This window comes from Hemiscyllium ocellatum (assembly GCF_020745735.1).
Source record: "Hemiscyllium ocellatum isolate sHemOce1 chromosome 27 unlocalized genomic scaffold, sHemOce1.pat.X.cur. SUPER_27_unloc_28, whole genome shotgun sequence".
NCBI lineage: Eukaryota > Metazoa > Chordata > Chondrichthyes > Orectolobiformes > Hemiscylliidae > Hemiscyllium > Hemiscyllium ocellatum.
In genome coordinates, this window is record NW_026867496.1 from 334,913 (window position 1) to 362,356 (window position 27,444).

General features: G+C 45.8%; 3 non-coding genes across 3 annotated transcripts; 2 read left to right on the top strand and 1 right to left on the bottom strand.

Moving 5' to 3' along the window:
* Nucleotides 1-510: 510 nt before the first annotated feature.
* Nucleotides 511-584, bottom strand: trnan-guu (transfer RNA asparagine (anticodon GUU)). The gene has a single exon. It is a non-coding gene; the product is annotated as a tRNA-Asn (tRNA).
* A 21,596-nt stretch (nt 585-22,180) lies between these two features.
* On the top strand, nt 22,181-22,254 carry trnan-guu (transfer RNA asparagine (anticodon GUU)). The gene has a single exon. It is a non-coding gene; the product is annotated as a tRNA-Asn (tRNA).
* Nucleotides 22,255-24,922: 2,668 nt separating this feature from the next.
* Nucleotides 24,923-24,996, top strand: trnan-guu (transfer RNA asparagine (anticodon GUU)). The gene has a single exon. It is a non-coding gene; the product is annotated as a tRNA-Asn (tRNA).
* Nucleotides 24,997-27,444: the final 2,448 nt, after the last annotated feature.

A 27,444-nucleotide genomic window follows, 5' to 3' on the forward strand; every position in this document is an offset into this window, starting at 1 on the left:
TGCGTGGGGAAAGCGCAATGGGTTTCAAGTCCATCGCATTAACCACTCAGCCCACGAATACAGAATTACACTGACAGCTTCATTTCCCAGATCTGTCTGGCTGCGGAGCTGAGAAAGAGTGAATCATCGCAGAGTTTGTTTGATTCCATTCACTTCAGTGATTCGAAAGGATTAAATATCTGCACACTGCGAGTCTAGGTGTTTCATCGCAAAAGATGAAATGAACTTTCAGTTAAAACCAAATCTAGAGATTGCAGGAGGAACGGAGAAGGTCAGGCAACATCTATGGAAAGAGAATCAGACTCAGCATTTCAGAATTCCGTTTTCTCGGACAGGTGCTGTCAAACCTGCCGAGTTTCTCTTTTTTTGTCTCGGGTTCTCAGCATCCGCAGTCCCTTACGTTAGACAATAATACAACTCAGAAACCCCTTTATGGAGGAGGTTTCCGTTTGGATAACATTCGCCTGAGCCCAATAAAGTGCACAGAGCCGCGAAGAGCAGCCTACTAAGCGCCCCTGGGTGGGTTTGAAGCACCAACCTTTTGGTTAACAGCCAAACGCGCTGGCCACTTGCGCCACAGAGACAGGCGTTTGCCGGGATTGCGGCATCGCTTAGGGGAGGCTATTAGTGAATTCATAATTCAGCCTGCTCCGCCTAGAATTACAATTGTCGTCTATCACTTTTACTTTTCCTTAATAATGTCTGGGACATTCATTGTGGAGACACCGGGGACAGTCTGATCCCACCCTCTGCAGAAAGAGAGGGGGGAGAAACAGAACAGACATGAACTGTTGATCTCCGTTGTTACTTATAACGTAAAATCCTTGTAGTGCGATCACTTCCCTTAAGCATGAAAAGAGGACACAAGTGACCCGTGAGCTTGTGGCGCAACTGTAGCGCGTCTGACTCTAAGTCAGTCGGTTGCGTGTGCAAATCGCGTCCGGCTCACTGAAAGTCTGCTTCTTACATTTCAAATCAAGCAAGGATTACGTTCACTCCCGATATCTGTTGAGCCAAATCTTCGTTGCAGAAACTTTCGATCACACGTGAAGCTTTGCTGTCAGCTTGATTTGTGAACGCTGTGTCAGGGAGGTGGTGTGCTCAGTGTTTGGGTAAATGCTCAGCTACCCCCAATATGAGAATGAAAACACAAGCTGTTCATCCAGCGATTTAAACACACAGCCGCTTCGTTCAGTTGGTGACAGCGCGGTGTGAATAACATTATACCGATATTTTTACAACATAATCTAGAGATTACCAGTTGTGTGTTTCAATCTATCAGGAGGTCCCAGCTCATCCTGTCATAGCAGAGTGACAGCGAGTTCAGATAGAAATGTTTACCACCAACAACAAATCCTTTCCTCTCACTGGACACTGTTAAAATTATCTTTATTCAACAGAAGGAGCGGAAACTACAGAGTCTGACGGCCCCTCTCCACATTAACGCTGAGCCTGAATTGTATAAACAGTGTCAGTAAAATCCAGTGGCGGACACTGATTTGGTTTAATAGGTTTTTTTTGCCAAGTGTAATTCACCGAGAGGATGCTGCTGTGTGAGACAGCGTGGGGAATTACTGCAGGGCCTCCTGCACATGGAACACACCGAAACTTATGTGTTTCACCTTCACCAGTTTATTCCTACTCTCGGAGAAGAGAGGTTTGATGACTCGGATCATAGCAGGCCGACAAAGAACATGAGAAGAGCACTCAGACCTTCACAAGCTTGTCACCACAGCTGGGTCATCGTGGCCCGTGGATCAGTATGGGACAGCAATCTGCATCTACTGACTTGAAGCACAGCAAATTGGAGTGCTGGTGGGACTATCACACAGGAGAAAACGGCTTCGACCTATCAACTGGAGTGGTGCCCAATGCGCAACTCCGCTCACCTCAACTGAATAACTGTAAACACATTACTCAGTGATTCAAATGAATACTCGGTTTTGTATCTGCATTGTGTCATGTACCTTCGAGGATGATGTCAAAACACCTTCATTGCTGTGATGGAATATCCTGTTGGGCAGAATATATCCGTTGTCAAATTTTCCACGTTCTCTTGGTCTAACTCCGATTTCACTCAGAATCACAAAATGTGTGACAGTGCAGACTGAGGCCATGCAGCCCACCTTAGCTCTGCTGGTTCAACACAATATGTAAATACGTGTCTCATTCTGTCGCCTTCTCCCTGTAAATCTGCACATTGTTACATTGAACATGCCCACCGAATTCCCTTTTGTGCCCATTGAATCTGCCTCTTTGTCACTGTCAGACAGCGACTTACTGGCCCCACTCCCTGTGCATAAACAGTCTTCATAATGTCACTTTTACTTATTTTCCTGATGACTTTAAATCTCTGCCAAATCGTTCTCGATCTTTTCAGACCTGGGAGCATTTTCACTGTATTATTTCCTCTGTCTAAAACCCTCATGACGTGGAAAACCTCAATCAGGCCAGCTTTCAGCCCTCTGTTCTCCAAAGAGAGTTGCCCCAAACTTTCCAATCTCCCTTCATGACTGACATTCCTCAGGACGGCACCATTCACTTCAACCTGTTCAGCGCCGTCTGCAATCACTTCACTTCCCCGCTTCCTGAAGTATCACCCTCAGAATTGAGCGTAATACAGGTGGAAGATTCATTCAGACTCGGATTGCGCGGGCGAAAAATCTGGATTACTTGTTTTCACTTTGAGCAAGTGTTTCCCTTCGCCGTGTTCACCGCAATGGCAGCTCCGCGCCGTCCCTAATTCAGGCAGTCCGATCTTATTTAACAAAGCGGCTTTTTGAGAAAATTGATCAGGTATTTTTGCTCTGGTCAATTTAAGAAATGATGGTTCGCCTGGGATTGGAATCCGGGAACTCTCACACGTCTGCATTCGCGAGAAGACCCAAAGCTAGAATCATATCCCAGACTAACGAGCCACCAGCCATGGGTGCAGCTACCTCCTGAAGCAGCTGAGACTTGCTCAGTACGAAATACATTGTACATTGCTCCCAGAATTGCAAGCAGGGAAGAGTTTCAAGAACACCTGCTTCTCAATCTGTCTCCCTGCTCCCAGGACGCCGCTGTTTGTCCCATCCCCAGGCGCCGGGCTCTCTCCATTGGTGGATAATTGAACCATTTTATTTCTCCTTGCAAGCTGTCCTGGTGGAAGAAGGAGCCCACACGCTCTTCTGCTCTCTCTCTCTCACTAGTTGTTGAGGCAGGATAAGTCAGTTACAGAAATGTGTAGGAAATTGGCAACTTTGAGCTTGTTCCAAAGGTCCTGTTAACGGAGAGACTGAAAGATGCTGTGTTGTCGGGACCGAGAGAAATGGAAACACTTCCCTCAGGTAAATTGGTATGAGTGCATTTTTGTGCAGCCTGCTTGGTGTTCAGAATTTTTCTTGACACAGCAATCCTACAGAGAGTCTTTTATTACACGGGCGTCGGTTTCTTTACCGCAGGAAATTGACAAAAACAGCAAGTCATGTATTTCAACTTCACCGGTTCATTGCCATCTGAGAGAAGAGGTTTAACACTTGAGATCAGAACACACCGACAGAAAACTGGACAACACGACTCAGAGCTCCACAAGCGTGCCAGAATAACTGTGAAAATTTGACTTGTGTATCGATGTGACACATTGAGCTCAGATACACGAAGGTTTGGGAAGCAGATGGCAAGGTAAAGGAGAGAGCAGAGTGTCGTTATAGGGGAAAGCTGCTGAAGACGACATTGAGTAAAGAAGTGAAAATGGTTTCCTTTCTGGGTTGTGATCCTAACATGCACCCGCTGTGCCATTCTCCTGCATTGCACGGCAGCTTTCCCGAGTACTCAGTGAAAAGTATTCAGCTTTTCAGTTGGCGTGTGTCTTGCACGTTCGAGAATGAAATCAAAAGATCTTCACTGCTGTAGTGTCATGTGCTGTTGTGCAGACATATCACCGATGTGCAAATATAAACTCATGGAGTAATGTACACTGGAGACTCAGAGCCAGTTGAAACTTGCTCAGTGTGAAGTACATTCCACATTGCTCCAAGAATTGCAAGCAGCAAAGCGTTTCCAGAACATCTACTTGTCATTCTGTCCCCGGGGCGCTGATGTTTGTCTCATCCCCAGGAACTGGACTCTCTGTACTGGCGGGTAATTAAACCGTTTTGTTTCTACTTGCAAGCTGTTCTGGGGTGAGGGAAGAGTCCATTCGCTCTTCTGCTGTCTCTCTCAATCACTTGAAGTGAGAGAAATCACTTACACTAATGCGTGGGAAGTGAGTAACTTTGAATATGAATTTCCTCCAAAGGTCTATTATCGGAGAGATAGAAAGATGCTGTGCTGGCGAGACAGAGAGAAATGGACACCAAGCACTCTTCCTCAAGTAAATTCATATGCGTACATTCTTGTACAGCCTGCTTGATGTTCAGAATTCGTCTTCATGCAGCAAAATGCAGAAAGTCTATTGCAAAGTGGGCACCGCTTTCTTTGCTGCGATCGCGCAGCAGTTAACATTTGAGCCTCAAGTGTCCCAGATGAAGAGAATCCGAGTGAAACCTTCACTCACTGAGAGTCATCCCCGGCTCTGAGATGAGGGACTGCAGGCAGTCCAACACGGAAGGGACGGTTAAAAATGAACCAGTTTTGCTCCCTCAGCCTCTCTGTCACAGAGACAGGCAGTGGGACGGCATAAACACGTTGCACCATTCTCGCGCAGACAGAAGCCGTTCAGCCCATCGAGTCCAAGGCGACTCTCTGCCACTTGCCTCTCTCTGAGGTGATTCACAATCAGTGATACCTGTCCTCATAGGAAGGAACTGTATCTGAGTGGTGATACGGTTTCTAACATACTGATCGTCTTGTCACTCACGTCCGACCTGGCGTGGCGATTAATGCAGGGAATGGATGGAAGTACAAGGCATGCGTTTCAACTTTATCAGTTCATTGGCATTGAGAAGAAGTGGTTTTGCGAATCAGTTCATCGGAAACCGACGAAGAACAGGAGAAGACCACTCAGACCTCCAAAAAGCATGTTACTTGAACCGTGTGAGTTCCCCGAGAGTATCGGTATGATACAGGGTATTCAGACACTCAGGCAGTAGGTGCAAAGGCAAGATATAGAATATAGCACAGCCCCAGTTCAAAAGGAAGCCGCTCAAGGAGACATTGCACTACAGCGGAGGATGACTTCAATCCATCGACCTCGGGGCTATGAGCCCAGCACAAAACCACTACGCCACTCTGCTCCTACATGCCGAGAGTTTTCCACAGGTCACTTCGAGACTGATGTCAAAGATCTCCTCTGCTATCGTATCATATGCTGTTGCGCAGATGTATGGAAGCTGTGTAAATATAAACTTTTTCCTAACTTCCCACATTCTGTTGGTCGAATTGTGATTCCATTCTGAATCACAGCATGTGTCAAAGCACAGACGGAGGCCATGCGGCTCACCTTCGCTCTGCTGGTTCGACACAGTAAGTAAACGTGGGTCTCTACTCGTATCATTCTCTTTCCTTCTCCATGTAATTTTGCACAGTGTTACTTTAAACATGACCACCGAATTCCCGTTTGCGTCTATTCAATCTGTCTCTTTGTCAGTATCAGTTAGGGATTTACTGAACGCAACCACTCCCTGTACGAAAGCGTTCTTCCCAATGTCACTTTTAGTTCTTTTCCTCATGACTTTAAAACTCTGCCGAATTGTTGCCGATCCTTTCAGGCGTGGGAGCATTTTGACTACATCACTTTCTCTGTCTAAACTTTGCATGACTTGGAAAGCTTCAACCAGGCCAGATTTCAAACTTCTCTTCTCCGAGGAGAGCTGTCCCAAATTTCCAATCTTGCTTCAGTGCTGACATTCCTTAAACACGGCACCACTGACGTCAACGCAATATTCCATCATTTCACTTCCTTGCCTTCTGCCCAATTTGTACTCCAAGCGGTAAAAACAATGACTGCAGATGTTGGAAACCAGATTCTGGATTAGTGGTGCTGGAAAAGCACAGCAGTTCAGGCAGCATCCGAGGAGCAGGAAAATCGACGTTTCGGGCAAAAGCCCGCACTTTAGCGAAGGTACTTTTTGAGAAAGTTAACCGGGCACTCTTGCACAAGTCAGGAAACGCGGGCTCGTCCGGGATTTCGCGCAAGTCTACGTAGTAGAAGACCCAAAGCGAGAATCATACCCCGAGACTAACGAGCCACACCGAGAGCACACAAGCACCCCCGCTCCACCTCTTTAACTAGCTGAGTCTTGCTCAGTGTGAAATACATTTGACATTGCTCTGAGAATTGCAAGCGGCAAAGAGTTTCCGGAACAGCTGCTTCTCATTTTGTCTCCCTACTACTGTTTGTCCCGGACCCAGAAACCGGGCTCCCTCCACAGGCAGAAAATTAAACCATTTTGTTTCGCAACTTTTCTCTGACACCGGAGTAAACCTTGATAAGCATTGCCCTCCGCAACATAGGGTACAGAGAACAACAGAAGACCACTCAGACCTCCACCAGTGTGTCATCTCAATTGTGCACATTGGGCCAGTGTATCAATGTGAAATATTTATGTCAAAGTTTTTTGGGAAAGAAAAGAAAAGGCGTGGTGCTGAACAGTGCGCCGTTATACGGAAAAGCTGCTAAAGACGACATTGAGTGAATAGGAGAGATGGTTTCCCTTCTGGGTAATGCTCCCATCATGCACCCGCAGACATACCGCCGTCCTGCAAGTATAAACTCTGTCTAAGTTGCGCCATTCTGTTTTTTACGAACTGTGATTTCGCGCCAAAGTACAAAATGTCAACACTCACAATGTTCAAACTTTACAAAGTTCTCAGAGATATATTTAGCGAACACCTGGAAGAAATTGTCCCAAAAGTACCTGGGGAATTTCGGTTTGAGGTCTCTTGAACTTTAAGTGGAATGAAGGGAGACAAGAAAAATTAAATTTAAACTGTAAAACACACGTAACCGCGTCTATAAACAGACACTGCCAAGCAGCCCCGACCTGCTCCGCCGAGAGAGTGAAGACTGTTCATTCGTTTGTAGCTGCAGAAGCAATCATCCCAACACATGCAAACAAATCTGCATCAGGATGCGATTTCAACGAGCTACATCACACTGCAGCACCTAGGTACGGTGAAGATCAATAAACAACTGTAAAGCGCATTGCAGAAGAATGGACAGCCGGTGGGCCAGCTGAAAACGCCTTCCCTCACCAAGAATCGAACCCGGGCCGCGGCGGTGAGAGCACCAAAACCTAACCACTAGACCACCAGGGAGACACAAAACCGCCCGTGCAGCTATGCTGAAAATGGCCTTGCTACCCGAGAATCGAACCCGGGCCGCGGCAGTAAGAAGACTTTGGTCCATCCATCAACCTAATTTTTTTGTGTCCATTGCTCCCGATGCGATCTCTACAACATTGGGGAGACTTAAGTCAAGTCACATCTCCGGGACTCTCCTGCGCGCATTTATTGGAAAAAAGCGCGGAGTGGACCCGGAAGCTGGTGTAGCGCAGGCTAACCTGGGTATGTTTTTCTTCCTATAAATGCGCGCAGGAGAGTCCCGCAGATGTGACTTGACTCTCCAGTCTCCCCAAAGTTATAGAGATCGCATCGGGAGCAATGGACACAAAAACTTACATTGATGGATACAAGAAAAATTAAATTTAAACTGTAAAACACACGTAACCGCGTCTACAAACAGACACTGCCAAGCAGCCCCAACCTGCTCCGCCGAGAGAGTGAAGACTGTTCACTCGTTTGCAGCTGCAGAAGCAGTCATCCCAACGCATGCAAGCAAATCTGCATCAAGATGCAATTTCAACGGGCTATTTTACACTGCAGCACCCAGGAATAACGAAGATCAATAAACAACTGTGCAGGGCATTTAAGAAGAGTAGAGAGCCCTCTGACCTGCTGAAAACTGCGTCCCTGACCGGGAATCGAGCCCGGGCCGCGGCGGTAAAAGCGCCAAATCCTAACCACTAGACCACCAGGAAGACATAAACGCCTCCTGGTAGCTCTGCTAAAAATTGCCTCGCTGCCCGGGAATCGAACCTGGGCTGCGGCAGAAAGAAGACTTTCACCGGTACATCCATCAATGTAATTTTTTTGTATCCCTTGCTCCCGATGCGATCTCTATAACATTGGGGAGACTGGAGAGTCATGTCACATCTCCGGGACTCACCTGCGCGCCTTTATTGGAAAAAAGGCGCGGAGCGGACCCGGAAGCTGGTGTAGCGCAGGCTTCCCCGGGTAGGTTTTTTTTCCGATAAAGGCGCGCAGGAGAGTCCCAGAGATGTGACTTGACTCTCCAGTCTCCCCAATGTTATAGAGATCGCATCGGGAGCAATGGATACAAAAAAAAATTCAATTTAAACTGTTAAACAAACGTAACCGCGTCTACAAACAGACACTGCCAAACAGCCCTGACCTGCTCCGCCGAGAGAGTGAGGATTGCTCACTCGTTTGCAGCTGCAGAAGCAGTCATCCCAACGCATGCAAACAAATCTGCATCAGGATGCAATTTCAACGAGCTATTTTACACTGCAGCACCCAGGAATGACGAAGATCAATAAACAACTTTGCAGGGCGTTTAAGAAGAGTAGAGAGCCCTCTGACATGCTGAAAACTGCTTCCCTGACCGGGAATCGAATCCGGGCCGCGGCGGTGAAAGCGCCAAATCATAACCACTCGACCACCAGGTTTTTTTTCCGATAAAGTCGCGCAGGAGAGGAACCCGAGGCACTACATGAGTAGTGCCTCCCACCCGCCCTCCTCCTCTAACCTAATTATAAGACCCGTTGTGGTAAGCAGGTCAGTGCTGCATTTTGCTTTTTCTGTTCTTCAGACCTAGTTTTTTTTTTAAGTTTACCTTTGGAGGGATTGCAGTGAGGACAGTGTAATGTTCCTCTTGCGACAGGTTTGAGGCGAGGGACGCCATGGTCGTCCCTGCTGATTACACTTGCAGGAAGTGCACCCATCTCCAGCTCCTCCAAGACCGTGTTCAGGAACTGGAGCTGGAGTTGGATGGACTTAGAATCATTTGGTAGGCAGAGGGGGCTCATCGATTGGTGCTTTAGGAAAGTTGCAACTCCAAAGATTGCAGGCAGACGGGTGACAGTGAGGAGGATTTGGAGAAAGCAGCCAATGCAGAGACCCCCTGCGGTCGTTCCCCTCAAGAACTAGTATACCATTTTGAATACTTGTTGGCGGGACGACTTACCTGGGGTAAGCAGTGGGGTTCAGGCCTCTGGCACAGAGCCTGTTCCTGTTGCTGAGAAGGGAAGGTTGGAGAAGAACAGATCAATATTTATTGGGTACTCGATATTTTGGGGCACAGATAGGCGTTTTTGTGGTGGTGAGAGAGTCTCACGATTGGTATGTTGCCTCCCAGGTGCAAGGGTAAGTGACGTCTCTGATCGTGTTTTCCGGGTCCTTAAGGGGTGGGGGAGCAGCCCGAAGTGGTCCACATTGGCACCAACGACATAGGTAGGAAGAAGGATGAGAATGTTAGGCAGGCTTTCAGGGAGCCAGGTTGGAATTGCTGAGTTAGAACTAACAGAGTTGTTGTCTCTGGTTTGTTACCCGTGCCACTTGATAGCGAGTCAAGGAATAGAGAGAGAGAACAGTTAAAAGCGTGGCTACAGGGATGGTGCAGGAGGGAGGGATTCCGGTATCTGGATAACTGGGGTTCTTCCTGGGGAAGGTGGGACCTCTATAAACAGGATGGTCTACACCTGAAACTGAGGGGCACCAGTATCCTTGGGGGGACGTTTGCTAGTGCTCGTTTAGGTGGGGTTTAAACTAACTCTGCAGGGACATGGGAACCTAGACTGTAGCTTTAGGGTGTAGGGAGGTTAGGAACATGGCATCAATCTCGTAGGAGGTTGCCTCTAAACAGGAATGTGACATGAAGTGTATATACTTCAATGTGAGAAGTATACGAAATAACGTAGGTGAACTTGCAGCGTTGTTTGGTACCTGGGAGTTCGATGTTGTGGCTATTATGGAGACATGGGTAGAACAGGGAAAGAATTGGTTGTTGCATGTTTCAGTGTTTAAATGTTTTAGTAGGGTCAGAGGTGGGGGTAAAAGAGGGGGAAGCGTGGCATTGTTTGTCAGGGATAGTATTACAGCGGTGGAAAGGACGATGGATGAAGACTCGCCATCTGAGGTAGTTTGGGCTGTGGTTAGAAATAGGAAAGGTGAGGTCACCCTGTTAGGAGTTTTCTACAGGCCTAATAGTCCTAGAGACGTAGAAGAAAGGATTGCAAGGGTGATTCAGGAGAAGAGTGAAAGTAATAATGTGGTTGTTCTGGAAGTCTTTGACTTTCCAGATGTTGACTGGGAAAGCTATAGCTCGAGAACGTTAAATGGGGCGGTGTTTGTCCAATGTGTGCAGGAGGGTTTCCTGACACAATATGTTGACATGCCAACAAGAGGTGAGGCCGAACTGGATTTGGTTCTGGGTAATGAACCAGGCCAGGTGTTAGAATTGGAGGTAGGTGAGCACTTTGGGGACAGTGACCACAATTCGGTGACTTTTACTCTGGTGATGAAGAAGGATAATTGTGCACTGAAGGGCAAGAGTTAAAGCTGGGGGCAAGGAAATTATGATGCGGTGAGGCATGACTTAGGATGCGTGGCTTGGAAAAGTAGGCTTTAAGGGAAGGGGACAATTGATATGTGGAGCTTGTTCAAGGAGCAACTATTGAGTGTTCTTGATAAGTATGTACCAGTCAGGCAGGGAGTAAATGATCGTGTGAGGGAGTCGTGGTTTAATAATGAATTGGACTCCCTTGTTAACGCGAAGAGGGCGGCCTATGTAAAGATGAGGCGTGGAGGTTCAATTGGGGCGATTGAGAGTTATAAGTTAGCCAGGGAGGATCTAAAGAGAGAGCTAAGAGCAGCAAGGAGGGGACATGAAAAGTCCTTGGTTGGTAGGTTTAGGGAAAACCCAAAGGCTTTCTATAGGTATGTCAGGAATAAAAGAATGACTCGGGTAGGAATAGTAAAAAATGAGGTCTGCAGATGCTGGAGATCACAGCTGCAAATGTGTTGCTGGTCAAAGCACAGCAGGCCAGGCAGCATCTCAGGAATAGAGAATTCGACGTTTCGAGCACAAGCCCTTCATCAGGAATAAGCCTGGGGTGTGCAGTGAGAGAGGGACTCACTGAAATCCTTGTAGAGGGCGGAAGAGAGCTTCTTCAAGGAAGGCATCCTTGTAAGAGGATTCGCAGTAGGTTAAAATCTTCGAGTAAAAAATGAGGTCTGCAGATGCTGGAGATCACAGCTGCAAATATGTTGCTGGTCAAAGCACAGCAGGCCAGGCAGCATCTCAGGAATAGAGAATTCGACGTTTCGAGCACAAGCCCTTCATCAGGAATAAGCTGAGAGAGGGACTCACTGAAATCCTTGTAGAGGGAGGAAGAGAGCTTCTTCAAGGAAGGCATCCTTGTAAGAGGATTCGCAGTAGGTTAAAATCTTCGAGTAAAAAATGAGGTCTGCAGATGCTGGAGATCACAGCTGCAAATGTGTTGCTGGTCAAAGCACAGCAGGCCACGCAGCATCTCAGGAATAGAGAATTCGACGTTTCGAGCACAAGCCCTTCATCAGGAATAAGAGGTCCAGTCAAGGATAGTAGTGGGAAGTTGCGCATGGAGGCCGAAGAGATTGGGGAAACACTGAATGAATATTTTTCATCAGTATTCACTCAGGAACAGGACATTGTTGCCAATGTGAATATTGAGTCACAATCAATTAAAATTGATGGCTTTGAGGTATGTAGGGAAGAGGTATTGGAAATTCTGGAAAGGGTGAAAATAGATAAGTCCCCTGGGCCTGATGGCATTAATTCTAGGATTCTTTGGGAATCAAGGGAGAAGATTGCAGAGCCATTGGCCTTGATTTTTATGACCTCGTTTTCTACAGGAATAGTGCCAGAAGACTGGAGGATAGCAAATGTGGTTCTCTTGTTCAAGAAGGGGAGTAGGTATAACCCTAGTAACTATAGGCCGTTGAGTCTCACTTCTGTTGTGGGCAAAGTCTTAGAGAAAATTGTAAGGGATAGGATTTATGAACATCTGGATAGGAATAATGTGATCAAGGATACTCAGCATGGTTTTGTGAACTACGAGGAGCAGAAGATAAAGATGTATATTGTGTTTTTAAGGAGAACAGGTACCGAAAAACCCAGTCCGCCGATTTCTTAATGATGCTTCCAAGTTGACATCAAAAATTTGGTTTGTCCTTCTATTTTTTTTCCTATTTTATTTTGTGAGTTTTAAAAACTTTCGCAATCCTCTAACTTGAGTATGGGAGTTGGGAAGTTTCGTTGTGGCTGGACAGGACACTGGAATATTGTGGAATACATTTGGAATATTGTGTGCAATTCTGGTCTCCCTCCTATCAGAAGGCTATTGTGAAATTTGAAAGGGTTCTGAAGCACCAATGAGTCCGCAGAGAAGGGAGGCCCTTCTGCTCCCCTGAGTGCGGGAAGGCCTTTAATGACTCCTCTGCCATGTGGAAGCACGAGTTGGTCCACACCCGGGACGGCTGTTCTCATGCCCTGAGTGCGAGATGGCTTTCAGCAGTTCTTCCCACCTGCTGAGACACCAGTGGGTCCACACCGAGGAGAGGCCGTTCTTCTGCCCCGAAAGCATGAAGGGCTTTGCTCTTTCTTCTGACCTGCTGGCCCACTGGTGAGTCCACATGGGGGAGAAGTTGTTCAGTTGCTCTAAGTGCAGGAAGGCCTTCATCAAACCTCAGACCTGCATATCTTTGGACAGGACCACCCAGAGAAAACCCACGCAGACCCTGGGAGAATGCGCAAACTCCACACATACAGACACCCAAGGCTGGAATAAAACCTGGATCTGTGGCATAGTGAGGCTGCGGTGGTAACCACTGAGCCACTACATATTGCAACCCGAAGTAGGCAAGCAGGAGGTCGGGAGAATACAGCAAGCCAGGCAGCACCAGGATGTGGAGTAGTCAGCATTTTGGGTATTAACGCTTCTTCAGGGCTGAAACGTTGACTTCTGTATGAGAAACGATTTACGGAATGTTGCTGGGGGTTGGAGGGATTGAGCTACAGGGAGAGTCTGAATAGGCTGGGGCTGTTTTCACTGGAGCATCGGAGGTAGAGGAGTGACCTAATAGAGGTTACAAATTCATGAGAGGGATGGACAGGGTAAAAGACAAGATATTTTCGCTGGGATGGAGGAGTCCAGAAATAGAGGGTATAGGTTCAGGGTGAGAGGCGAAATATATTAAAGGGACAACTTCTTCATGCAGAGGGTGGCACATACATGAAATGAGCTGCCAGAGTATATGGGTCGGGTGCTGTCAAATGGGCTAGATTAATTTAGGATATCAGGTCAGCATGGAAAAGTTGGACTGAAGGGTCTGTTTCCATGTTGTATGTGTCTCTGACTACTGGTCCTGATGTAAGTTTAAAAGAGAGTCCAAGTAACTTTGAATACTTCAATCTTGTTGAACTCACCTCCACAAATGTTTCAAATGACTCCCTCCGAGCGATACTGTTTAAACATGCTGAGTTGGACAAAATATCCTATCAAGTTCAACACAAACCCAGAGTTGAAGATGTTAGAAGATGTTGAAGATGTTACCAAGGGGACCAAAACTGATCACAATATTCCAGGTGCAGCCTTATCAACGTTCTGTATAACTACACTATATCTTGCCAACATCTATACTCAATTCCCTAACTGATGAAGGTTAGTGTGCCTAAACCTTTCTTCACTGCTTTGTGAAGCGATGTTATCAGAGATAGAGGATCGAATTTAAACTGATCCACAATCCTGCGACTCGGAGCACCGAAGCAGAGTAGTGCAGCATGAGTGTGCTGGGCACATAACCCAGAGGTCGATTGGTCAAAACCATGTGATGCTATTGCTCAATGTCTCCATAAGCTGCTTTCCTTGGCAAAGGTGCTCTGTTCTGTATCTTACCTTTGCATCTGCTTCCCAAAGCTTCTTCAGTAGAGGAGTGGCAGTGGCAGCTGGATCCCAGGAGCTCAACAACCCCCTGGGGCGGGAGGAAGCTCTGAGCTCCAAAAAGGGGGCCCAACTGGAGGCTGGATTTTCTCAAGGCTTGTATCTATTAACTTATTTAAATGGTACCTACTGTATGGGGCTTTGGTTCACATTAAAACCGGAGGATCATGTCAGAGTGTTTGTTTATATTTAGCAGTTGTAGTTCGTAAAATACACTCCCTGGAGGAGCACCTTCTTTGATGCTGCATTTCATGCCTTCTGCACTTCCCCCATTTATTATCTCCCATCTTGATTGTATATTTCTTTGGTCAAATTTGATTTCATATTTATCAGACTTGGTATTCACTGTGTGCTATTAGTTTGTTTGCTCAAACATTGTAAGTCAAAATTAATGCTGTAATTTCATTTCTGATGTCAGAGTGTGACATTGAATGTGCAGGTGTGAAAACCAGTAAGTTGTGAAAATAAATCAAGAACTTGTGATTTTACACCAAAAAGAGCAGTTCACCGCTATCAAAGGCATTGTCTCATTTGAAGGGGATGAGTTGAGCCTGACCAACAAACCGTTTCAAACAGTCACCTAATTTTATTCATATTTTCGTTATCTTCATTAAAGATAATAACTCCAGCATGCTAAAATTTATACAATTTGTTTATAAGATTTATTTATATGTCCATTGCTCTGCCACATTGGGGAGACTGGATGCCAACTTGCAGAACATTTCAGGGAACAGCTCTAGTACTCCAAACCTAAACGACCCCACCGCCCTGTGGCTGAATACTTTAACTTCCCCTCCCAATCCGTCAAGGGCATGCAAGCCCTGTGCCGCATCCCCCTCCAAGCTCTAGCTACCTGACGCTTGTAGGAAGAATATTTCATCTTCTGATTTGGGACCCCCCAACTACAGTTTCCGTATTTCCCTTCATCCTCACTCTCACACCACGCGCCTTGTCCCAGATCCAACCTTCCAACTCGGCATTGGCCTCTTGAGCTGTCCTACATTTTCATCTTGCTTCCCACCTATTCGCTCCACCCTCCTGTCTTACCTCTCATGATAAATCAGCACCTCCATCGACCTATTTCATTCAAAGCTACCTCCCTTCCATCCCCATCGTCTTCCCAATTATCTCTCAGCCCCGTTGGACCAACCTTCATTCCTGATGAAGAACTTATGCTCTAAACCAAGACTGTGGTGAAGGAACATCCTTAATAAGAAAGAGTTCCCAATTCAGATTTATTCCCCATTTGTTCCCCTGTTCTTATAGAAATAAGAAATGTCATTTTCTTCCACTAGAAAGTGGTCTTACACTTTGCGGTGTCTGAAGTGTTATACCACGCCACCTTTTTGCCTCCCTTTTAAGAATCCTTTCAATATGTTTTTCGGACAATGGTGGCGGTGACCAAAAGCAATCATTTCACTCCTCTTCAATGCCCTATTTCTCCTCCTATGAACCACTTTGACATGTTGTCTGTGTGTATTTGGTTTTCAAAATGTAATTTGGCCATTGAAGTGAACAGGGTGAGTCATTATTGATCGCTAGCTTTGTTTGACTAACTGTAATTATCCACTAATTTGCTGTTTTGTTTTGTTCCACCAAAGCTGGAAACAATGATCTGTATTTATTTTGCACTCAGGTGTGAAAAATCACCCCAAGAATCGTCATATTATTACAGCTGATTGAAGCTATAACAGGAGGAATTGTGTGGCAGTTTCAGACTAAAATCTTGGCTGGAAAGAATGTAGATTGATGATAAAAGTCAAAAAGCAGAATCTTTGGCCACAATCTATCATTCTGGCTTGATTAAGTGGTGGCTCTTCAAAAGCACCTTCCAAGCCATCACCTCAACCACCAAGAGCAGGTAAGTGTGAACACAGCGTTCCAACTGTGAAATATATCGCATTGCTTCTTTGTTTTTGATCAAAAACCTGGAACTCGCTCCTGAACATTATTGCAGACCAAATCATAATGTGAAGCAATTTAAGTGGCAGCTCAGCACCACTTTTCCAAGGACAGTTTGGGAAGGGTTGTTGGCAGACCCAATGATATTCACATCTCATGAAAAAATAAGCAAAGAGGCATGGATAGAGGATTGGCTAACCAATGATACAATTGGGATAAGGGGCATGTTCAGGATAGCAAATTGTAACCAGTAGTTTGCCACAGGGATCAGTGCTGGGGCCAAAATTATTTACAATATGTATTATTTACAATTATTTACTTGGATAAGTGAATTGAATGCATTATTGTCAAGATTCCAGAAAAGATGGTTGATAGGAAGGCAGGTGGTGAGAAGACATGAAATATCTGCAGAGGTATATAGACAGGTGAAGCAAATGGCAAATGGAATAGAATTTGGGGAAAAGAGGTTGTGCACTTTGCCAGGAGGAACAGTGCTGAATGTTAAATGGAGAAAGCTGTTGAATTGAGGGATTTGGAAGCCCATACCGATGCATCTCTTCATCCAAGTTCAGTGAGTAATAGGGAAGGCAAATGGGAAGTTGACCTTTAAATAGAGTATAAAAGTCGGGAGGTTATAGTGAATCTCTATCAGGCAACAATCAGGCCAAAACTGAACACTGGGTGGGTCCTTTACCCAAGGAAAGATATACTGACTTTGGTGGCAGTCCAGAGAAGTTTGACCAGAATGAAAAGAATATTATATGAAGAGAAGTGAATTGGTTGGGCCTATACTTATTAGAAGTGAGAAGATTTAGAGGTAACCTTATTTTCACATAAGCGATTCTGAGGAGACTTGACAGGCTTGATGTGGAAAAGTTTACCTTTGTGGGTGAGTCTAGCACCAGAGGGAATAACCTGCAAATGAGAGATTGCATGTTGAAGACAGATAGGAATTTTTACTGGGGGCAGTAAATCTGTGGACCATGTTACTACAGGGGGTTGTTGAGCTTGGGTCGTTAAGTACATTCAAGGCTGTCAGTTTTTGTTTAACTAGTGAGGGAATTGAGGATTATGTGGAAATAGCAAGAAAGTGGAGTTGATGTTTACCAGAGCTAACGTGATCTGAATAAATGGCAGAATTGATTCAATGAGCTGAATTGAATAGTCAATAATAAAGGGGCCAGTACATCCTTCCTGAGATATGGGGCCCAAAATTGCGTTCAATACTCCAAAAGCGGCTTGACCGGAGCCTTACAGAGCCTCAGACGTACATCCCTGCCTTAAAATTCAAGTCTGATCAAAATAAATGCCATCATTGCATTTGCCTCCCCAACTAGTGATTCAACCTTCAAGTTTGCCTTGAGAGAATCCTGGAATAGAACTCCATCGTCTCTTTGCACATCTGATTTCTGAATTTTCTCCCCATAATCCTTCTGTTCCAGAGTAGCAGCAGAGATTTTCTGATAAACCGATTTTATTCAGGGATATCAAGGTATCTCTGGAATTTCCAACATCTCAGAAGGAATAATTATTCCTGGACAATGCAGAGAGGAATATGGTGTGGCCCTGTAAACTCCAGAACTTTCCAAACTACCTGAGTCAGCAATAACTCTTTCTGGACCAAGAAACAAAAGGGCCACTGAGAAACTGCAAAATCATAAGCCCTCAGAAGCAGAAATTAGGCAATTCAGCCCAATGAGTCTGCTCCACCATATAACCATTCTTAAGTATCAAGGGTTACGGGGAGAATGGGGATGAGAAAGTTATCAGCCAGGATTGAATGGTGGAGAGATTCAATGGGCTGAATGGCCTAATTTCTGCTAGTTAACTATCCCTGGGAAGAAGGATGTATAACAACAAGCTGTTTCCTGGGACAGATGAGATAAGTTTTTAATAAACTCGTGACAAAAGGACAAGTCTGTCTGTGGAAGAATGGCCTTGACACCAAGAGGTTAATTGCAGGACAGGCTGTTTCAAACAGACAACTAAAGCACAAGGCTAAGAAGGTATGCTACACACTGGAGGTCTCTAGCAATGTGGGGAGGTGGTGTTAGAATCTAAAGAAACATCACACCACAGATTTAAAAGTGAGGAATCTCCACCAGAATTTAAACCCAGAAAGATGCAGCAGCAGTACTTGGAAGAACAATGCTGCAGTGAATCCCTGAACACTTCCAGAGACAGATATTGTCGGTGGAAAGTCAGTTAAATTCTGCCATCAATTGTATGATCCCCAAGTTGGGAGTGAGGTTGAACTTTGTGACTTGGGGGGGGGGGGTATTTTTGGTTGCTACATACAATAAAGTGTAAATCATTGTTTCAGCAGTTGATTCTCTGCGCAGTTTCTGAGTCAGGAGCCAAATTAAGGCAATTCACCCACAGCCACAGTGAGGCTAGGATTAATATTGACTCCATGGCATTCAGCAGGACATCACAGCAGCATTCAAGATCTCAAACAGAAACACCCAGAGGAACATTTTGCCCTACATTAGGTAAAATTAGCCTGAAAAGTGGTGTAACCTGTTCTAGTGATAAAAATAAATCCCCAACACTTTAAAATCAATTATCAGCAATTTTTTTATCCAATCGTTACAGTTAAAAAATAAACACAACTACTAACAAACTGGTTATAGGCCAAGAGCAGACAGGGGGCATTAGTTTAGTTGGGGATCATGGACTGGTTGGTCTGAAGGGTATGTTTCTGGCCTACATGACTCCATAGCACTGAATGAATGGAGATCCATCCCAAAGATGATAAACATTTCGAGCACCACTTTACGCAAATATGTGGACCCCCCTCCTGAGGGCAGGAGGGCACTGAGGTTCAGTAGTTCAGACAGTCAGCCAGCAAGGTCTCTCTGGGAGACCTGTCTCAAGAAAGGAAGCGGTTTCCTGTCACATCAGTTAGATTATCCAGTTTGGAGCAGGTCTGATATGTCCAACAAAATAGGTAGACAGGGCAGTGAAGAAGGCTTAAGCCTCACTGGCCTTCATCAGTCAGGGAATTGAGTATAGAAGTTGACAAGTTATGTTGCAGTTAATCAGGATATTGGTGAGGCCGCACTTGGAGTATTGTGATTCGTTTTGATCATCTTGCGAAACAAAGATATTATTAAACTTGAAAAGAGTGCAGAAGACATTTACAAGAAACCAGGACTCAAGGTCTGAGTAACAGGGAGAGGTTGGACAAGCTATGACGTTTTTATTTCGAGCATAAGAGCCTCGGGGGGTTGGGGCGGGCTTATAGAGGTGAAGAGATCCTGAGAGGCATGGAGAGGGTGAATGCACTCAATCTTTTTTCCCAGGATTGGGGAATTTCGAATATCAACATGCATTGAGAATCCCCATGAATACACGCAGCCTGCGTGGGAGTGCTCAAGGGCTCTAATTGCAGAGAGAACTTGAATTCTTTTGCGAAAGGTGGACTAGTGTTCTCGCTGTAGACGAGCCTTTCATTGGATTGTTGAATCTGGCGGGTAACAACGACCCCTGCCCCGTGGAAACTCTATGGAAGCAAATTGGTTTCCTCAAACTGACTGGAGTGTCACCAGGATTGGGCAGAAGCCAATCGGTTGCCGAGTGCTGGAGAGGGGATTCCTTGCAGCGCCAGGGACCTGGGTTTGAACCCACCCTCATGGTGACAGTGTGGATTTTGCCCTTTCCTACCCCTCCCCCACTCCCTGTCTACGTGGGTTTCCTCTGGGCGCTTGGTTTTCCTCCCATGTTCCAAAAATGTGCAGGCTAGAATGGATTGGGCGTTCGAAATTCAGGGATAAGCTGTGGGGGTTATCGGGTGGTTCGGGGGCGGGGTATGTTCTTCCGAGGGTCAGTGGTGGGCCAAACGGCCTGTATCCACAGTGATTCCCCCAACGTGTCTCCAGCCTGGCTTCCAGCTCCATCTCTCTGTGCCGAAGGTCCTCCAGTGTGTGTTTTCCCTAGTTTCCAGCACCCAGAACGTCCCACCTTCTGCAAATCGAAAGACAAGTCCCACCCTGCCCTCTCCCATGTGTGTTGTGTAACTGCTTAATCACTTTTAGTGGCCCAGCAAAGGCTAATAGACAATTTGGCAAACCAGGAGGATGGCCTCAACCGCGACTTTGGGTTCATGTCACATGACAGGTAACCCCACTTCACTGTTATGCTCTCTCTCTCTCTCTCTCTCTCACACACACACACACACACACACACACACACACACTTACACACTCACACGCTCGTGCAGAGCCTTTCCGGTAGACATGCTCTCTCTCAGACACACAATAATACGTCCCTACACTCACACCAATGTATACATCTTCGTACATGATTATACTCCATCTCACTTTACCCAGCATGCACACGCACTTACACACACACTCTCTCTCTCATGCACGCACTCACGCATTTGGAGTGAATTTGCATTTGCAGGATTATATATTTGGAAGTAGAACCATTCTGACTCAAGATTGGGATACAGACAGACTCTAACCTCACAGCTTTCATGCATTGTTTGACGTGAGGTGCTACCTCCTTTTATAAAACATTAAGTTTCCTGGAAAACGTGACTTAAAAGAAGTTCTGGAATGTACAGATTAATTAGCCGAAATCTGCAATCCATTTTAAAAGATGAATGATTTAACAGAAATCTAGGTTTCTTCAATTCATCACTTATGTTGCATGACACTATAATCTTTTTGCACTATATTCTGTGCCTTGTGATCCTACTCCACAGCTACCTGATGAAGGAGCAGCACTTCGAAACCCAGTGCCTCCAAATAAACCTGTTGGACTATACCCTGGTGTTTGTGAGATTTTAAAACTTTATTTCCAGTGAATACAGCCCACACCTCCAACTGTTGCCAGTAAACTTTGCAATGCCAATGAAACAATGAACCTGTAGTCCTGAAAAATATACAATTTCTAACAAGATTAGCTACTCATTCACTGATCCTTCTGAGACATGACATTAGTGCTGGAGGCTGAAAGAAATAAGCAGTTTTAAAACAAAAACCTGTTGGACCTCGCAGAGTCTGAACCTGGCGGTATGTTCAGGTAACCTTTACTACGACCTTATTTTGTTACAGCTTCAGATATCCCCAGGAAAAAAGACATACAATACGTGCTTTTAAAAGAAAACACCTCCAGCTCAAAGTGCACCCAGCCCCTCCCCCCCCACCCCACTTTCTTTGTTGGTCAGCTGAGTTGTCCGTTTGTTACTGGATCCCTGGTACAGCCAGGTAAAGCATGCAGCTGGGATGACTGAGTGGACCCTTTCCTGCAACGGCAGTTTCATTCACTACAAAGGGACAGGAGTGAATCAGATGGTGTTTTTCTCCCCCACTGCGGCTCCTGGGAGTGGAAAGGAAACAATCACCAAAACACAGTCTTAGCTTTGTGAATCTTGAGAAAATAAGCCAACGTTCATCCCTTTAGATTTTCTATCCTTAGCTTTGTCACTCTTTTGTAGGACATGACAAGTGGAAGTTTTGCAGAAGAGCACCTCAATGCGATCTGATTAATCAGGACCTGGATGTTTTCGGTCTTTGAATGTAAGTGTTGTGCTCCAGAACTTTGGTGTTCACAGTTTATATTACTTATCTTCCCTGTCCCCTGTATCACTTGTCGAAAATGTTTAATTTGCGTTTTGTAATCCTTTCACTGTCTGCTAATGAGGAAAGTGTTTGCGTGTTTTACCTAAGTTATGTTGATCTTGCATACCTCGAGCCTCAAGCTAATTTCACGAGAAACCTTCTCCAGTTCAAAAGCCAACTGTTAATAATGGCTCTGTTTCTTGTCACGTATCCAATTTCAGATCGATGTTGTTAATGTCCCTTTTATTCCTACGGATCCACTTTCGCACACAGGGCGAGAACAGAACTGTCACCAAATACATTTACCAATCTACATTCATCCTATCGATTGTCCAGAGACAGTCCAGACACCGTCCCCTTGTTGAAGAGGCCGGGAGGTTGACTCTGATGTTCTCGAGGTATGAACTGATCTGAGACATTGAAAGAATTGTCGTTCATGCACATTAGGAATTCAAACCCCTTCTCGCCTCCGAGCCAATGAGAGAACTCGGGAACAGGCAAAACACTGAAAGGCTGGAAGGGCGACGGCCCCGGAGCACAAAGCTAGTTCCTCGTGACATGGATGTGTCTGCAGACTGTCCCCGGTGTCTCCACAATGAATGTCCCAGGCTTTATTATGTAAAAGTAAAACTGTTAGACGACAATTGTAATTCTGGGCGGGGCCGGCTGAATTATGAACTCACTAACAGCCTCCGGTAAGCGATGGTGCAGCTCCCGTTCCCGCTTGCCTCTGTGGTGCAATTGGTTAGCGCGTTCGGCTGTTAACCGAAAGGTTGGTGATTCCAGCCCACCTAGGGGCGGTGTGTGTGCTGATTTTCCTTGGCTTTGAAGCCGTCTGCTTTCAATGGGGTCAGGAAAATGTCCCCAAAACAGAAATCCTTTTCCCAAAGGGGTTTCTGGATTGAATTAATGTCTGACGTGAGGGAATGCGGATGCTGAGAAGCCGAGACAAAAAGAGAAGCTTGGCAGGTTCGACAGTACCTGTCGGAGTAAGAGGAATTCTGAAATGCTGTGTCTGATTCTCATTCCATCGATGTTGCCTGTCCTTCTCCGTTCCTCCTGCAGTTTCGTGTTTTGTTTTTAACTGAAAGTTCATTTCATCTTTTGCGATGAAACACCTAGACTCGCCGTGTGCAGATATTTAACCCTTTCGAATCACTGTGAAATGATTGGATTCAAACAAACTCTGCGATAATTCACTCTTTCTCAGCTCCACAGGCAGACAGACCTGGGAAGTGAAGCTGTCAGTGTGGTTCTGTATTCGTGGGCCGAGTGGTTAATGCAATGGACTTGAAACCCATTGCGGTTTCCCCACGCAGGTGTGACCCCTGCCGACTACAAAATGAGAACTGTCGTCGAAAAGAAAGGGAGCTTACTCCCCGGTTTCTTCTTTAAGATTCAAATCAGTGGAGGGGAAAAATATTTCACTCACATTGGGACTGGTGGGAATCTGCAACCTACTGCCTGTTCGGGTGGAACAAGCAGATACCCGCAGGGCTTCTTTTGAGGCTATGTGCCAAGTGTTTGGAAATGACACTAGAACAGTGAGGGGCTGGAAATCGTGATCGAAATGAAGCAGGCACCTGAGGACAAGGATGTTTCCTTTGTCAGTGAAAGGTACTCGTTCACAATGTTGTGACTGTGGAAAGGAATCAGTGACGCTGATTATCTTTGGTTGTTGACCTTGTGAATGTTCCCATTGCTGCGCATGTCCGTGTTAACGTCAGAACTCTGCAGCATGGTGACGTTAGATACACACAGGGCCAGGGGCGCAGTGGATGACGCATCTGTCTCCACCTACCTGTTTGAAATGCAGCTCACAGCTTCTTCACACACCCCAATTAATCTTTCTCATTGTCCTGAAGCCGGCATACGGTTTGAATTCCCGATCTGCGGGAATGAGAGTCTTTTCACTGTCTCGCGTCAATAATTATCTCTGAGAACATCGGAGTCAAGTCACAGCGTTGTCAGGTGAGAGGAAGCTGAAATAGCCCCACACGCTGCTCACCAGCACATTTTACTTTCTCCAACCCTCCGCCCCAACTTTCATCACAATTTTCTGTGAACAGTTCTACATTAGCTTTGCTGAATGAACCCCAAATTTCTTGAAGTGGCTCCTTATTTTCGGCCCTGGTTATTCATCTCTCTACGCATGGAAGTGGATCTTTGCCACCCGCTCTATCCCTTCATCAATGTGTGTAGTTCAGTTCGATCTCCCATCAGCCTCCTCTGTCCTGATCAAATCCAGGAGAACAGGATACGTTGGGCCTATGGCGCGGACAGGACAAGCCCAGTACTCACCTTTCCTGTTAGAGCAATTCCATGAGAAATTTTAGATCACAACTTTGGGCGTGTAGTTGTGGCCGAATACTTAAGGTGCTGGCGTGGAGATCCTTTGGGGTTCCCCCGCCCAGGGTGGTAACCTGCTGGCGATGCTTTCTTCGCTGGCAATTTTAAATGACTTCCTGTTGGTTGCATTATCACTCAAACTTCACAAAACCCGTCTCAATAAAGTCCCGTTTTCTCATGTCTGGGAATTGATTTCCATGCAGGAAACTCGAGTTCGGAACAAACAACATACCAGACTCAAAACGTCAGCTCTGTTTATCTTTCCACAGATGATGCTCGACCTGTTGGCTTTCTGCAGTATTCTCTGCGTTTACTAGGCACAAGTGCTGCTTTTCATTCAAGAACTTCAATTCCTGTCCTCTGGTAACTGACTCTGGTCAGTGGCAATTGGTTCTTCTGATCATTAATCTGCCCATTCCCACCGCTTCTTCTCCTATCACTACCAACAGCCCCAGGAAATCTCCAGTTAACCTTCTTTGCTCCAAAGCGAACATTCCCAACCTTGGGAATGTCTCCCCACAATGGAAATTCCTCATCCCTGGAAATGAAGCATGGCGTACACTTGGGAAGAGATTTTGGCAAAATATTGTCAGTTAGGAAATGGAAAAATGCTCATGAAGCAAAACAGAAATCCCAGTCTCCAGCTTTGTGAACCTTTAGAAACTCTTTGGGAAGCGGATTTAGATGAGAATAGATGAACCGTCCGACTGAGCAGAGACAGTCCAGACACCGTCCCCTTGTTGAAGAGGCTGGGAGATTGACTCTGATGTTCTCGGGACATGAACTGATCTGAGACATTGAAAGAATTGTCGTTCGTGCACATCAGGAATTCAAAAACTTTCTCGCCTCCGAGCCAATGAGGGAACTCGGGAACAGGCAAAACACTGAAAGGCTCGAAGGGCGACGGTCCCGGAGGAAGATAACTAGTTCCTCGTGACATAGATATGTCTGCAGAGGGTGGGATCAGACTGTCCCCGGTGTCTCCACAATGAATGTCCCAGGCATTATTAAGGAAAAGTAAAAGTAATAGACGACAATTGTAATTCTAGGCGGGGCAGGCTGAATTATGAATTCACTAATAGCCTCCACTAAGTGATGGCGCATTACCCAAACTCGCCTGGCTCTGTGTCGCAATTGGTCAGCGCGTTCGGCTGTTAACTGAAAGGTTGGTGGTTCGAACCCACCGAGGGACGTGTAGTTGGCTGCTTTTCCTTGGCTTCGCGGCTTTGCCCCCTTAAATGGGGTAAGGCGAAAGCAATTCAAACGGAAACCTCCTCCACAAAGGGGTTTATGAATGGTATTATTGTCTAACGTGAGGGACTGCGGATGCTGAGATCCCGAGAAACTCGGCAGGTTTGATAGCACCTGTCGGAGAAAATGGAATTCTGAAATGCTGTGTCTGATTCTCTTTCCATAGATGTTGCCTGACCTTCCCCGTTCCTCCTGAAATTTGTAGATTTGTGTTTATCTGAAAGTGCATTTCATCTTTTGCGATGAAACTCTCGCCGTGTGCAGATATTTAAACCTTTCGAATCACTGAAGTGAATGGATTCAAACAAACTCTGCGATGATTCACTCTTTCTCAGCTCCACAGGCAGACAGACCTGGGAAGTGAAGCTGTCAGTGTGGTTCTGTATTCGTGGGCGGAGTGGTTAATGCGATGGAATTGAAATCCATTGCGCTTTCCCCACGCAGGTGTGACCCCTGCCGACTACAAAATGAGAAATGTCGTCGAAAAGAAAGGGAGCTTGCTCCCCGGCTTCTTCTTTAAGATTCAAGTCAGTGGAGGGGGAAAAATATTTCACTCACATTGGGACTGGTGGGAATTTGCAACTCACTGCCTGTTCGGGTGGAACAAGCAGATATCCGCAGAGCTTCTTTTGAGGCTATGAGCCAAGTGTCTGCAAATGAGACTAGAACAGTGAGGGACATGAAATCGTGATCGAAATGAAGCAGGCACCTGAGGACAAGGGTGTTTCCTTTGCCAGTGAAAGATACTGCTTCACAAAGTTGGGACTGTGGAAGGGAAGCAGTGACGGTGATTATCTTTGGTTGTTGACCTTGTGAATGTTCCCATTGCTGCGCATGTCCGTGTTAGCGTCAGAACTCTGCAGCATGGTGGCGTTAGATACACACAGGGCCAGGGGCGCAATGAATGACGCATCTGACTCCACCTACCTGTTTGAAATGCAGCTCACAGCTTCTTCACACACCCCAATTAATCTTTCTCATTGTCCTGAAGCCGGCATACGGTTTGAATTCCCGATCTGCGGGAATGAGAATCTTTTCACTGGCTCGCGTCAATAAATGTCCCTCAGAACATCGGTGTCAAGTCACAGCGGCAGCTGAAATAGCCTCACATGCTGCTCACGGGCACATTTTACTTTCCCCAACACACCGCCCCAACCACTGTGGCTCCTGGGAGTGGAAAGGAAACAATCACCAAAACCCAGTCTTAGCTTTGTGAATCTTCAGAAAATAAGCAAACCTTCATCCCTTCGGATTTTCTATCCTGGGCTGACAGGGATGGGTTTTGTCACTCTTTTGTCGGATATTGCAAGTGGATGTTTTGCAGAAAAGCACCACAATGCAATCTGATTAATCAGGACCTGGATGTTTTCGGTGTTTGAATGTAAGTGTTGTGCTCCAGAACTTTGTTGTTCACAGTTTATAATACTTATCTTCCCAGTCCCCTGTATCACTTGTCGAAAATGCTTAATTTGCGTCTTGTAATCCTTTCACTGCCTGCTAATGAGGATAGCGTTTCCGTGTTTTACCGAAATTATCTTGACCTTGCATACCTCAAGCCTCAAGCTAATTTCACAAGAAACCTTCTCCAGTTCAAAAGTTAATGATGGCTCTGTTTCTTGTCAGCTTTTTATTGAAAGAGAGTTGGAAATTGTTTCAAGAGACAGGAGGAGATGGGGGAGAAACAGAACAGACATGAACTGTTGATCTCCGTTGTTACTCATAACGTAAAATCATTGTAGTGCGATCATTTCCCTTAATCATGAACTAGAGGCGAGGCGCGGTTGGTAAGCTTGTGGCGCAGCGGTACCGTGTCTGACTCCAAATCCGAAGGTTGCGTGTTCAAACTACGTCAGGCTCGCTGTAGTCATCTTCTTGCACTTCAAATCAGGAAAGGAGTACGTTCACTCTGGATGTCTGTTGAGTCAATTCTTCTTTCCAGAAACTTTCGATCACACGTGAAGCTTTGCTGTCAGCTTATTGGCGAACACTGTGACAGGGAGGTGGTGTGTCCATTGTTTGGGAAAATGCTTAGCTCCCCCCAGTGTGAGCAGTCAAACACAGACTGTTCATCACGGGATTTAAACACGCAGCCCCTTCATTCAGTTGGTGACCGCGCGGTGTGAATAACATTATACCGATACCTTTACAACATAATCTAGAGACTCCCAGCTTGATGTTTCAATGTATCAGGAGATCCCAGCTCCTCCTTTTATAGCAGAGTGACAGCGAGTTCAGATAGAAATGTTTTCCAACAACAACAAATCATTTCCTCTCACTGGACACAGTTAAAGTGATCTTTATTCAACAGCAGGAGCGGAAACCACAGTCTGACGGCCCTCTCCACATTTTCGGTTAGCCTGAAGTTTATAAACTGTGTCAGTAAAACCCAA